Raw genomic sequence first — 14,476 nt, forward strand, 5'->3', positions numbered from 1 at the left:
AAGCCAGGTTTACTTGTGTTGTATCTCAGCAGCCTCCAGGCAGAGATGAGGATCAGGGAAGGGGTAGTACACCAGGAAGAAAAAGCCCAGAAGGATCTGGGTCCTGAGGAATATGGGACTCGGGCCCATGCTAAACACATTATAGGCTCATAATTTATTTCACTTGAGCTCTGAAGAAACTAAAGTGTAAGAAGCCAAGAAGAAATAACAGCTTACCAGCCAGAAGTGATAAATCTTACAAAATGAAAATAACACAACAACACAGAAAACAATGTGGGGGCTGATTACAGATTTATTGGTACAACTTTATCTAATTGCTAGGCAACTTAGGAACAATTATGTGCCATCTTAAATAGGTATCAAATTAACTTTGTGAAGTGCACTATTTGATTAGAATAGTAAACAGTCTGTACATGTATTCAATATTTGTCTGTTGATGTTCTAATCAGCTGAAGAAAGCTTACTAATTGCTGGATACAAGAGGAGAAAAGAACATCCATAAAGCATCCATGATAAAGGTAAGGTGCTTTGGATCTAGGCTCAGTGACAAATCTGTAGTGACTACAATAGCACCAACACACTAATAGGTGCTTAATAACTAACTGTTGGCTAGATGGATAGATGGATAGATACATAGATAGATAAATAGATAGATAGATAGATAGATAGATGGATGGATGGATGGTAGATGAATGAGTTGATGAACAGGGAGATGGAAATAAAGGTGGATACATGGGTAAGTGGGTGGGGTGGATAAATAGGTAGGCGACGATTTTAATAGAGCGTTGTTGCTCCTATTAACACTAAAATCTCATGTCCCTTGATTAATTACAACTTTAAAATAATAGAGAATACGGGCTAGTAATTGCATTTATCTGCTTGGGGAATGAGTTATAGGATTTTTTAAAATATCAATATTTTGGCAGCTTTTATCATACAGTGTTTAGATGACAAATGATTGCTTATGTATTGAGAGGCACCATACAATGTCTGTATTTTACGAAATAACAAATAGTTTCAAGTCTGGACTTTGAGATTATGTCTTATATTGAGGGACCAAAACAAGCCTTTGCAAGGTTGTTCTGGAATGTGAGCTAGTCTCAGGTGTCACAGGGGATCAGAGTCCCCGCTCTCCCCCACCCTACAGGAACTGTGTTACAGGAGGACCAACAACAACGTTCTCCCGAGGGCTCTACCGTGGCACAGGCCTGCCTGAGGGCGTTCGCTATTGAGGAGAATGTTCCCGTGAACGTAGAGAGCAAGAGCAATGAAGGCAGATCTGGATGAAGGTAAAGTTTGGAGAGGGAGTGGAGAGTCAGGTAGGGACAGAGAGCTAGAAAGCAGAACACAGGATGGGAGCGGAAAGTCAGTGGAGGCTGAGAGAGCAGTGAAGGAGGAAGAAGGCTGCACATGGCCCTACGTAGCAATTTGTCTGACTGTTCTAGACCTATGTGATATGATGGTTTTCAAAAAGGGGTCCATGCGCTTTGGCGCTTCAAAACTGAGACTACCACTACCATAATTTTGGAGCCAAATTTGAAGCAAGCTTTATTAATATACCTACCAGGATGATGGGCGCTGACCAGGTTCATACCCAGGATTCCCAAAGAGCGGCTGCAAATTATGTCAGTCTGGTGCTTATAATGGCAAAAACCCAACATGGTTACCTACTTCCTGCCTTTGTCCAACTGAGGGCAAGCGTACGCCCTGATGTACTTCCTACCTAACTGCTTCCCACATACATGTAATCAAGCACGTCAAGGGTACACCCTGATGTACTTCCTACCTAAGTGTCTCCCACATGCATGTGATCAAGCACGTCTCCCGCAGTTGTGGAAACCAACCTTGTTTACAAGAGTGAAAGCATGTGCCTCGCTGCCTTACAGGAACAACAGCCCCCAGCATTCCAGGAAGTGATCTGTCCTTGCCTATGTAGGGTTTATAGGTTAGAGGCATTCTGCTTCCTCCCCCATGTATAGAAATGTGCTATTTTATTACAAAGAGTTAAAAAAAAAATCTTTAAAAGGAAGCTAAGCTAACAACCCCCACCTGCAGAATTGGGGAAAGACTGGGAATAAGATTTTCTAATTGCTTGAGACTAGTGGGAAGGTATAAGCAGGACCAATCTAAAAATGACTGATAGTACTTAAGCCTGAATAAGGGGTCCCGGAAGACCCAGTCACCCCGTCTAGAAAGCTTAATGAAGGCATCTTAACAGAGCTCCTAAGCAGGCACTTGGCAGTTCAGGATCTTGTCTTCCGGTTGTTTTCTTTCCACTCAGACCCTACATTGTTCAAGACTAAAACCTGGGGCAGATGGACCAAATGACAATGCAGATGGACTAGCCACCTCCTCCCAGCGTTAGCTTAGGCAAGTTGAAACTCTTGACGAACTCCACACACTTGGTATGCCCTCTGATGGTCAGATTGAAGCAACCTAACCGATCCCCAGACAGAGATTCTGAGCCACACTGTAAAACCACCACACTAAGCCGGCCAATGGTGGCGAACGCCTTTAATCCCAGCATTCGGGAGGCAGAGGCAGGCGGATCGCTGTGAGTTTGAGGCCAGCTTGGTCTACAAAACAAGTGCAGGACAGCCAAGGCTACACAGAGAAACCCTGGCTGAAAAAAACCAAAAAAAAAAAAAAAAAAAAAAAAAGCCACTGCACTAGGCTGGAATAATTCCATTACTTTGGACATGGCTGGTGTGAAAATGGCTTCGTAAGACCCATCATCAATACCATCTCCGAGTGGGTAGTTAACAGCATATGACTTGCTTTTGCCAGCCCCGATATCTCATAGGTCTCCGGTTCCTGGGAAATACTCTCCGTATTTATGAAAAGACACAATCATGACACGGTCTGAGGTGTAGAAGGCCTCTTCCACGCCGTGGTCCGTGGAGCTTTAAGAGTTCCAGGATGACCAGGACGTATCATTAGCGATGTCACTCTGCTGCTTATTAAGTCTCACAGCACTTGCCACAGAGCCAGCAGTAGACAACTGACAAAACTCAAACAAGCCATCCAATACCGGTGTGGAATCTCTTCGTCTACTTGCTGTACTCAGGCGTTGTCTGGGCGGTGTGCACGCCGTTGCATAAACTTGCAGAAGCCAGAGGAGGATATTGGATAGCCCACTCTACTGCTCTCCACCCCGTTCCTTGGCACAGGATTTCTCACTGAGCCTGCAGCCTTTAAATTTTAATTAATTAATTGCTAGACTGACAGCCGGCAAGTTTCAGAGATCCACCTATCTCTGCCCCCACAGCATTGAAGCTGCAGATGGGAAAAGCCACCCAAGCTTTTCACGTTTGGTGCTGGATACTTGAATCCAGTTCTTCACCCCTATGCAGCAAACTCTTATTCACTGAAGTCGGATATTTCTCCGGTGATTTCCATTTACAAAGGGCCAAGAGGTGCTTTACTATTCAGAAATAAGTCTGAGGGTTGCCAGACTTATTTTTATAAGCAAAATTCAATAGTTACCATTGATGAAAAAAATCTAGTTCATCTGACAAATGAGGTTGGTTTTGGCATAACACTTGTACATGGTACAACTAGCATTACACAGCGCAGGGTTGAATTCCCACACACCTTTTTCTTTTTTTGGTTTTTTATTTTAATTTTAATTTTATTCGCTTTATACTCCTATCTCAGCTCCCTCCCTCTTCTCTCTTTCCTCCCTACCCTTCTCCTCAGAAAAGGGGAGCACTGTCCCACCACCAACCCACCCCAGCACACCAAGTCTCATCAGTACAGAGCGCATCTTCTCCCACTGAGGTCAGACAAGGCATCCTAGCCAGGGGACAGCGATTCACAAGCAGGCAACAGAGTCCATGTCAGAGTCAGGCCCCGTTCTAATTGCTAGCGGACCCTCATGAGGACCAAGCTGCCCATCAGCTACATACGTGTAGGGGCCCTAGGTGCAATCAATGCATGCTGTTTGGTTGGTGGTTCAGTCTCTGTGAGCCCCCCATGGTCCTCAGTTAGTTGATTCTGTTGGTCTTTTTGTGGCGTTCTTGTCCTCTCCGGGTCCCTCTAGCCTTCCCCCAGCTCTTCCACAATACTTTCCAAGTTCTTCCTAATATTTGACTGTGGGTCTCTGCATCGGTTTCCATCAGCGGCTGGGTGGAGCCTTTCAGAGGACAGTTATGCCAGAACTTCTTTGCAAGCATAGCAGGGTATCATTAACAGTGTCAGCGGTTGCTCTCTCCCATGGGCTGGGTCTAAAGGCAGGCCATTCATTGTTTGTCCCTTCCCTCAATCTGTGCACCATCTTTATCCCTGCATACTTTGTCAGCAGGGTAAATTTTGGGTCGGTCGAAGTGGGTGGGTGGGTATCCTTGTCTTTCCACTGAAAGTCTGGCCTGGCAGCCGGGTGTGGTGGCGCACGCCTTTAATCCCAGCACTCAGGAGGCAGAGGCAGGTGGATCACTGTGAGTCCAAGGCTAGCTTGGTCTACAAAAGCGAGTCCAGGATAGCCAGGACTGTAACACAGAGAAACCCTGTCTCAAAAAACCTAAAAAAACAAAAACAAAAACAAAAACAAAATAACAACAACAACAACAACAAAACTCCCGAAAGTCTAGCCTGGCTATAGGAGGTCTCTGGTCTTCAGCCAGGAGTCTCAGCTACAGTCACCCCCATATGCTCCCACTAGCCTACTCTGTCTTGGGTCTCCAGCTTGTCCCAGAGATGCCCCCTCATCAGTTTCCCTTCTCTTTCCCAGCCCTCCCACTCTGACTTTCCTCCAACCTGATCCCCACCCTTGCTCTCCTTCCCACCTCCTGCCCCACCCATTTCTCTCTCATCATCCACCTCCGCTGTCTATTTTATTTCCCCTTCTGAGGGCAATCCAAGCTTCCTCCCTTGGGCCCTGCTTGTTACTTACCTTCTTTAGGTCTGTGGATTGTGGAGTGGTTATCCTGTACTTTATGACTAATATCCACTTATAAGTGAGTACATACTATGTGTGTCTTTCTGGGTCTGCCTTACGTCACTCAGGATGATCTTTTCTAGTTCCATCCATTTGCCTGCAAATTGCATGATTTCCTTTGTTGTTGTTGTTTTTTTGTTGTTGTTTTGTTTTTTAATTTTGTTTTTTTGAGACAGGGTTTCTCTGTGTAGCCCTGGCTGTTCCTAGAACTTTCTTTGTAGACCAAGCTGACCTCAAACTCACAGAGATCCTCCTGTCTCTGCCTCCCTAGTGCTGGGATTAAAAGCATGTGCCACCATACCCAGCATGATTTCCTTGTTTTTAAGAGCTGAGTAGTATTCCATTGTGTAAATGTACCACAGTTTCTTTATCCATTCTTCGGTTTTTCTGGCTATTATGGACATAGTTGAGCAGGTATCCTTGTGGTATCGGGGAACATCTTTGAGGTATATGCCCAGGAATGGTATAGCTGGGTCTCGAGGCAGAGCTATTCCTAATTTTCTGAGAAAGCAACAAATTGATTTCCAAAGTGGTTGTGCAAGTTTGCACTTCCACCAGTAATATAGGAGTGTTCCTTTCTCCACATTCTTGTCAGCAAGTGCATTACTTGAGTTTTAGATCTTAGCTATTATGATATGTGTAAGGTGGAATCTCAGAGTTGTTTTGATTTGCATTTCCCTGCAGACTAACAATGTTGAGCATTTCTTTCTTTCTTTTTTAAAAAGATTTATTTATTTTTATTGTGTATACAGTATTCTACCTGCATGAACAACATTAGGCCAGAAGAGAGCATCAGATCACATTATAAATGATTGTGAGTCACCATGTGGTTGCTGGGAATTGCGCTCAGGACCTCTAGAAGAGCAATCAGTGCTCTTAACCTCTGAGCCATCTCTCCAGCCCTGTTGAGCATTTTTAAAAAGTGCTTTTTAGCCATTAGAAAGCCCTCTGATGAAAATTATTGGTTTTGCTCTGTATCCTATTTTTAAATTGAACTATTTGGTTTGTTGGTGTTTAATTTCTTGAGGTCTTTATATATTTTGGATATTAGCTCTCTGTCAGATGTAGAGTCAGTGAAGATTTTTTCCCCAATCTGCTGGCTACCATTTGGCTCTATTGACAGTGTCCTTTGCCTTACAAATGCTTTTCAGTTTCATAAGGTCCCAACTATTAATTGTTAATCTTACAGCCTGAGCTGTTGGTATTCTGTTCAGGAAGTTGTCTCCTTTGCCAATGCATTCAAACCTCTTCCCCGCTTTCTTTTCTATTTTTTCTATAGATTTAGTGTGTCTGGTTTTAGGTTGAAGATTTTGATCCACTGGACTTGAATTTTGTGCAGGGTGATAAATATGGATCTATCTGTATTTTCCTACATGTAGACATCCGGTTAGACCAGCACCATTTGTTGCCTCAGTTTTGGTTTTCTTTATTGCAGTCTATTTCCATTTTTCAGCTCATAAACAGTTTTATTCATTTCCTTCTCTTATTTGGATGTATTTTCCTGTATTTGTTTGAGGAGTTTATTCGTTTCCTTTTTAAAGGTCTCTTCATCTTCATAAGATTAGATTTAAGGTCATTGCTTGCTCTCCAGGGCTTGCTGTGGTAGGACAGATGGGCTCTGGTGAGGCCATATTGCACTGGGGTTTGTTGCATGTGGGTTTTTGTTGTTGTTGTTGTTGTTGTTGTTGTTGTTTGTTTTGTTTTTTTGTTTTGGGAGGGTCCTGGGTAGACCTAAGAGCTGCTGAGTTTGCTGGGAAGAAGCCAGCAAACAAGGGATTCCCACACATATTTCTAAGGAGTTCTTTGAACAGTATGTCGTCAGTGTCTTCATGTACCATCTGCGACTTTTAAGTTGCTGTGATTCTAGGTATCTAATAATTGTATATTTAGCTTCATTAGTCAAAGTTTGTTGACTGTATAATTAGAATATTTGCAAGTAGTGATATCTGACACCCATTTGCAGCAGTGGCATTTATGATCTGTAGTTTGATCAAATTAGACTTTGAAATACAAACCACTCAGTCTTTTGCTACAGAATTATGCAGAAGGCTATAGTGTTGAGCCAGGCCAGGTGGTATACACCTATTAGCTGCAGCACTCTGAAGGTTGCAACAAGGTGCGTTTATTGCTAGTCCTGGGCAAGCCTAGGTCAGATGGGTCTGAGCGTGAACGTATAAGGCTTGCAATTATTTCTGAATGAGGTTGGATGCTTTGAGTGTGAATGTTACTCTTTGTGTGCTTTGTTTTGTTTTAATTAAGACTCATAGAAAAGGGAGGAGAGAAGGAAAGACTAGAAAAAGATCCCCCTCTACCAGACAACTCCCTACCCTGCTTTTCTAGGTTAGATATTAAATTCTACACCAGCCTGGACAAAAGTTTCAAAACAAAATGAAACAAAACTCTCAGTCAAACTAACCATCTAACCAAGCACTGAAACTAAGAAGCTATACTTTATCTCTTAGTTCTTTCTCCTACTGGGAAATCAAACCTGTCAAAACTTGGTGTGTGTGTGTGTGTGTGTGTGTGTGTGTGTGTGTGTGTGTGTGTGCGTGTGTGTAGGAGGCTTCTACATATTTAAGTGATCAATGGTCTAAAAATTTGGAGTTGTAATATTTAAGAAATAGTTTGTTAAAACCAAAGGGCAACCATTGGGTGTCATTTGGGTGACATTAAAGAAAATATTCTAAAGAGCCAAAATTCACTTGGATCATTAGGTCATGGCAAGAATATCAACTTCTGTTCTAGAATCAAATAGTTGAAAGCAGAAGTATTGTGAAATGGCAAGGTCTGGTGCATGTGCTGACAGACCTTGGGCGGCAGTGGTGGCAGTGGTGGTGGTGGCGGTGGTGGCGGTGGTGGTGGTGGCGGTGGCGGCAGTGGCAGCAGTGGCAGCGGTGGCGGTGGTGGCAGTGGTGGTGGCGGTGGTGGCATGTGCTAGGATGAGGACACAAACAATGATCAGATAATCCAAGGGCTTGTGAAGTTAAACATTTCTATCACTCCAGGTTTCCCAGAGGTTGTCAGGGTATCTGAATTGGATGGAAAAATCCAAGCTGACCTAATCTATACAGTTCAGAGAGGATGACACTGAAGGATATTAAACATTAATCTAGATTCTTAGATCTTTTTGTTTGTTTGTTTTTAGGGGCAGGGTTTCTCTGTGTAGCCTTGGTTGTCCTGGACTCTAGACCAGGGTGGCCTCAAACTCACAAGAGATCTGACTGCCTCTACCTCCCTGAGTAGATTATAGGTGTGATTATAGGTGTGAGCCACTGTGCCAGCCTGATCCCTAGATCTTAAACGAGAGAGAAAGCATACATGGCCTAAGATTATTTATAATCCTGGTCTGACTGCACCCCACTGTGTTAGCATGTTTTGGGGGCTCCCCCAATCCAAATCTGAAAGGGATACATTAGAAGAGCTAGAAAGTGGTCTAGGATGAAGGTCCAAGGCTGGGAGATATTTCCGAATGGGGTTGTATGCTTTGAATATGCTATTTATTTATTTATTTTTGTTATTTACTTTGTTCTGTTTTAATTAAGACATTAAGACTCATGGAAGAGGGAGGAGAAAAGGAAGGACTACAAAAAGATTGCTTCCCCCCCACCTCCCCCTCCCCAAACTTCCTTTCCTGTTCTTCTAGATTTGGTCATAGTCCAATTCGATTCAAATCATACATTTTGGGCTAGACTTTGATTGCTAGTATAATAAGACAGATTGTGAAAGACATAGAGAAGAGATGTTAATGGGTCCTTTCTTCCTTTTGTTTTTCGTTTTTTGGTTGTGAGCTTAGCTTTTAAAGGCTGAACCATCTCTGTAGCCCTTGTTTTTCTTTTTTCTTTTTGTTGTTGTTGTTTAAATTTTTTTTTGTTTTGTTTTGGTTTTTTTGTTTGTTAGTTTTTTGAGACAAAGTTTCTCTGTGTAGTCTGGGCTTTCCTGGATTCATTTTGTAGACCAGGCTGTCTTAGAACTCACAGCAATCCACCTCCCTCTGCCTCCCCTGGGATTCCATGCATGAGCCACCATGCCCAGTTTCTTCCTTTTGTTTTTCAAGTTAAACACCAAATAGTCAAGCATTAGTCACATGGATTTCCACCTTCTGGTTAACGTGGCTGAAACTGTCAGGTTTGTGCCCCCGGGGAGGTGCAGCTCATTAAAAAGGGAGAGAACACAGTAGCTTTCCCACCTTCAGCTGAGACGGGATGATTATGATGTCTGTTATTGTCTCCCCTGGAGCAGAGATCAGTGGCCCATGTGACATTGCATCTGTATTTTTAAAACTTTGATGTTAAAAACAACAACTGGAGATATTTTTTCCCCTATTGTTTATAGAGTCACAAATGCCAAAAGAACAAGTATTTCTTTAAAGAAGTATTAAGCATGATATTATTTATTCAGTTGCACCCTTTCATTGGTGCAGTCTTGTTCCAGAGAGGGTATGACAAAATCTTGGCACACTTCTTTCACTAGCATGGTCACAGCCTATCTGGGAGGAAAAACTCAGTGGGCCACACTGCCAGATACCTCAGGAACCAGTCAGGTTCTCTAGGGCTCCAGTGTTTTTTCCTGAGGGGTCTAAGCTCTCTCCCCACGCATGCATGAGCCTACACAAAGCCAGGAAGAGTCAATTTACTTTAGGAAGATAAAACAGATGTGTATGAGACAGTCTCCCTTTATCAGAGCTTTGTTTTCCATTCAGAGCACAGGAACCACCCAAGGGAAAATGCAGATTCTGGACTGAGCCACAAAGCACGGCAGATATCATAAACTTATGGGTGATGTCTTTAGGGCTGGCCCTAGACCATGCCTTGACAAGGTATGGGCTGTCGTCTCTTCCCATGACCTCATGCCAAGCACAGCTGTTGTTGGAGACTGTTAAAGCATGCCACCATGTATTCTTGTCACAAGCAAGGAAGCAGATACACGTGGTTGGTGTATAGTATAAAATTATATTTTATTATAATGAGGGCCATCACACAAGATTCCCACTCTGTGTTCCTAACTACAGTTCTAAGCCTGTCTCCCCAAGGTTGCTCACCTGTGCAACATATCTTAGCCAAAGGTCAGGTTCTTCTCAAAGCAGTCTGCTGTTCCAGGGTCAGGATCCTGGGGAAGACTCTTCAGGTCCAGGGCAGATCAAGGTGGCATCTCTCCAGATGTGCAGAGCAGAACATTGCTCTTGATCTCTTCTTATATTCTGTCCAGTGAATGTTGTGAAGTTGTAGTCATTTGTTTGGTTATCTTGAGCGAGTGACGTCACTGGGTTCTGGTTATCAGGTGCAGCCTTGGGTGTAATGGGGTATGGGGTTCCTGAATAAGCTATTTTTCACTCATCTAAAAGGCTCATCACAGGTCTTTACCTCTTGTGAGATAACGCTTTCCTGGCCATTATCTTCTGGAGAATGGTAAGGATTGAAGCTAGGGCCTGATATGCATTTTGTTGGCACTCTGCCCCTGAGCTATACCCCCAATCCCCATAAGTTACTCTTCACTTAGGGTTTTTATTAGAGTGGTCTGTTTTTTTTTTAATGGAAATACATTTATTTTAAGTATTATTGATTTTTTTAAGGTGGATGTTTCGAACCCCATAGAATCTTCCATCCACATAAGCATGTGCACGTGCACATTTTTGCATTGCAACCCTCCACCCCTCACAGCTATCTGTAGAGCAAGATGCAAACTGTCTTTGCTGGCCAGGGGTAGTGGAATGTGCATGTGACCCCAGCTCTCAGCAGGTCAAGCTAGGAGTTCGAGGATAGCCTGAGCAACACTGGAATACCTCATCTGGAGAATTTGTTGCCCCTGGACACAGAATGTTTCCTCATGCCCCTTAGCAGTGAATACCACTCCCCCAAGTCACCACCACGCTGTTACCTGTCACCCACATTCTAGTTTTGTTGCTTAAAATTCCTAAAAGTAGAACCATGCATCACATAGTCTTTTGTATCTGCTCGATTTGTTTATCCCAATGCCTGAAAGGTTCATCCACATGGCTGCATAGAGAATCAGTAATCTACGATTTTTTTATTTTTCTGAGCCAGGGAGTCTCCATGTAGCCTTCGCTGTCACGGAACTGCTTTGTAGACCACACTGGCCTTAAACTCAGAAATCTGTCCTAGTGCTGGGATTAAAGGCGTGCACCACCATGCCTGGCACAGTGATCTGCTATTTTTAATCGGCATGTAGATTCTATTAGCGTTCTACAGTTTATTTATGTGTTGTATAGCTGATCACAGTTTATGATATCCAAAATTTAATAGCTGTTACTAAAACTTGTGCTTGTGACTGCTCTGTGGTGATTATTTACACAGAAGTACATTGCTGGACCTATGTAGGTGGGTTTAGCTTTGCAATTGTGTTTTTATAAAGCAACTTATATTATGGACCTTTAATATACTAGTTATTTTTCCTAATACATGTTAAAAATAAAAACATTAATCTTCACTATTGTATGACCTAAACATTTTCATATACTACTTCAGGAATAATTGGTATCTATAGAAAAGGCATCAGCTGTGGAATAGGACTGATGCACTTGCTACTTTGCCATTTCTGAGTCTCGGATTAATGAGCTGAAATTTTATGTTAACGTTGCAATGAATCTTACAAAGATAAAGGTTGAGGGTAAGAAACTGGATCCCGGAGTACACATTGTACAATTCCTTTGCTGTTGGATTCTCAGGATTGTACATTTCCAAAACTGTAGTGAGTCTATGGGCTACACCACCCTAAGCACACTCAGTACACTGGACTAACTAGATTCAGGAGAATCTTCAGGGATGCGGGAAATGTTTGTATCTCATGTATTTATATGTATAATTTACAGTTATGTGCTACATCATGATGTCTCTATCATGAAGGACTGCATGTACAACCACATATATGTAAGAGGATGCTTTCTAGTAGTGTCATAGTCTAGTTTGTATATCTTGATGTACATACAAGGATGAAATCACGATAATGACATGTTTCTTAGGCATCCTTCTTGCTAAGCAGCACGTGACTGCACTTACACTCACATACATATGCTCATGTATATTTACGTATACAATCACAGCATAATATCCAGGAATAATTTTCCAGGATATTGATTATGTCTCTTGACTCAGGTGCTGACTAAATAAATGTGCCTGCATTGTAAAACTTCATCATGCTATACATACATGATAAACTATGGATGTGTGCTTTTGAAAGAAAATGGATATCTTAATAAACATAATGCCTGCTTCCAAGTTTATTGAAGTATAAAAGGGGTTACTACTACAAGAATTTCTCTGCAGGGGACACAGTGTTGTAGCACTCCGCATAAGGTCCCGGGGACAAGTCCAAGTATGATTCTGCCAAAGTTCATCCTGGAGATACAGTGAGTTTTGAGCTATCTTTGGAGGTTAGGGGTTACTGACAGGAAAGTGGGTGACCCTCCCTGCCTTCCCAACAACTGAAAAGTCTTCACGTGGCATGGATGATGGCTTTCTATAGCTACACAGTCAGTTAAGCCTTTTTCGTTTATGTAAGCTAGCACTTCCACGTAGCCCCAGGTTGCCACCTACAGTTAGGGTAGAGTTGCATACAAACTCATCCTCTGAAGGAGCGTTAACAGTCAAACAGGCCCTCTCCTGATGGCCTCCTGATGAGTAGGCACAGCTGACCTGGTGAAGATGGTGTCTGTTTTCTCAGAGGACTGTGGTCTACAGCAGTTGTCAAAGCCTATTTGCCTGAGATACCACCCACTGTAGACTTAGAACTTGCGGTAGGAAATTAGCTACTTTATGAAGACTTGGCTTTGTCTTGGTCACAGTTTATCAGAGGGAGCCTTCCAGCAAAGAACCAATGCTTCAGAGTGGAACTAATGGGTAGGTAGGAGAGACTACTGACTGCAAGAAGTGTACTCTCCAGACTTGTATATGTCCTACCTATGTTTCTGCTGTACATGTGTGGTGTTTGCACACATGTATGTAAAGTATACACAAGACTAGAGGGCATTGGCATCCTTTTCTGTCTTTCTGTCCTGTTCCCTTGAGACAGTCTTTTACTGAACCTGGATAGGCTGGTGGCCAGAAAGCCCAGCAATATTTTCGTCTACACCTATTCACAGCACTAGGGACACAGGTGCAGACAGAGTTTAAATTCAAGCCTTCATGCTTGTATAGCAATTGCTCTTACCCATTGTCCTGTCTCCTCCATTATATCATTTGTTTGTTTGTTTGTTTGTTTGAGACAGGGTTTCTCTTTGTAGCCTTGGCTCTCCTAGACTCAATTTGGAGACCAGGCTGGCCTCGAACTGACAGCGATCCGCCTGCCTCTGCCTCCCAAGTGCTGGGATTAAAGACATGTGCCACCACTCCTGGCTATCTTTTTTTTTTCTTAAATAAGGCAAACCCGCTGAATTCCTACAAGTCTTGAGCAAAATTCTTTCCTCATTCCTTCCTCTTAAGACCTTCAATGATTGGATGAGACCCCCCCCACACACTATAAAAGGTAATCTTTTTTATTTAAAGCTGAGTGGGTGTGTTAGTCACATCAAAATGCCTTCATAGCTGCCTCAAATGTTTGATGCTGTATAGCCTAATCAAGTTGATGCATAAATTAGACATCATCTTGTTTAAAGCTAGACTTATGCTTGGTTAAAATGGCCCTGATTACATGTTCATTGAGAGCCTATTAATCTTTGAAAAGCATGTTCATTTTGCTTCAAGTGATGTATTATCTTCCAGTTTAGTGCCACATGGGCCACAGACAGTGCTACTAAATCTTGGCATTCTGTGTCCTTGTCAAAAAATGATTTTATGAAGTTAACCCAAAAGGGTCTTAGACAAACCAGCTTCAACAAGTCAGCTTCCCTTGCAGGAAGAGTTTTAATGTGCAAGAGCCAATCATGAAAAAGGTCAAACCGCTTCCTTGGTTTATAAACAAAGTGGTAGTGGTGTGTGCCAGGTTCTTAGAAGTTTTGGTTTGAGGTCTTTTATTTTGCAGACTAGTTTGTGTGTGTGTGTGTGTGTGTGTGTGTGTGTGTGTGTGTGTGTGTGTGTGTGTATGTGACGATTAAATTTGTACAATTTTAAATTGTGATGTGGTTTTACTTTTGGGATCAACAAAGCTACAGAATCCACTCATAATTATACAACCATGAAATTACAGTTTGGGTTATCATTAATATATATGGTGTGATATAAACTGATCGTGAATTCTTCAGAGAGCATTTCCTCAGACTCATCACACAGATGCTATTACCTAGGTTTTGCCATGGCTGCGTCCCAAGCAGGCAGCTAAATCTGATTATCGGTAAAAACTTCTCCCATGGTTACTGCTTCAGGTAGCGTGAGAACTGCAGGGTTAAGGGGCTATGGAGAGTGGCTGGGGCACTGTGAGAAACTGGGATTTGCTACTGGTGTTTGCACAGCTGTGGTAGCAATGACGTCACGGGGTAGAGGTGTCATAGGGAAAAGGTGTGTCTTTGTACCAGGAGACAGGGTCAGATTCTCCAAAGAGGGGACAGGAAGACAGCAGAGACCCACTTATACCAGAGATGCCAGGATTGTG

The sequence above is a fragment of the Acomys minous genome (assembly GCF_964271855.1).
Source record: "Acomys minous genome assembly, chromosome: 3".
Taxonomy (NCBI): Eukaryota; Metazoa; Chordata; class Mammalia; order Rodentia; family Muridae; genus Acomys; species Acomys minous.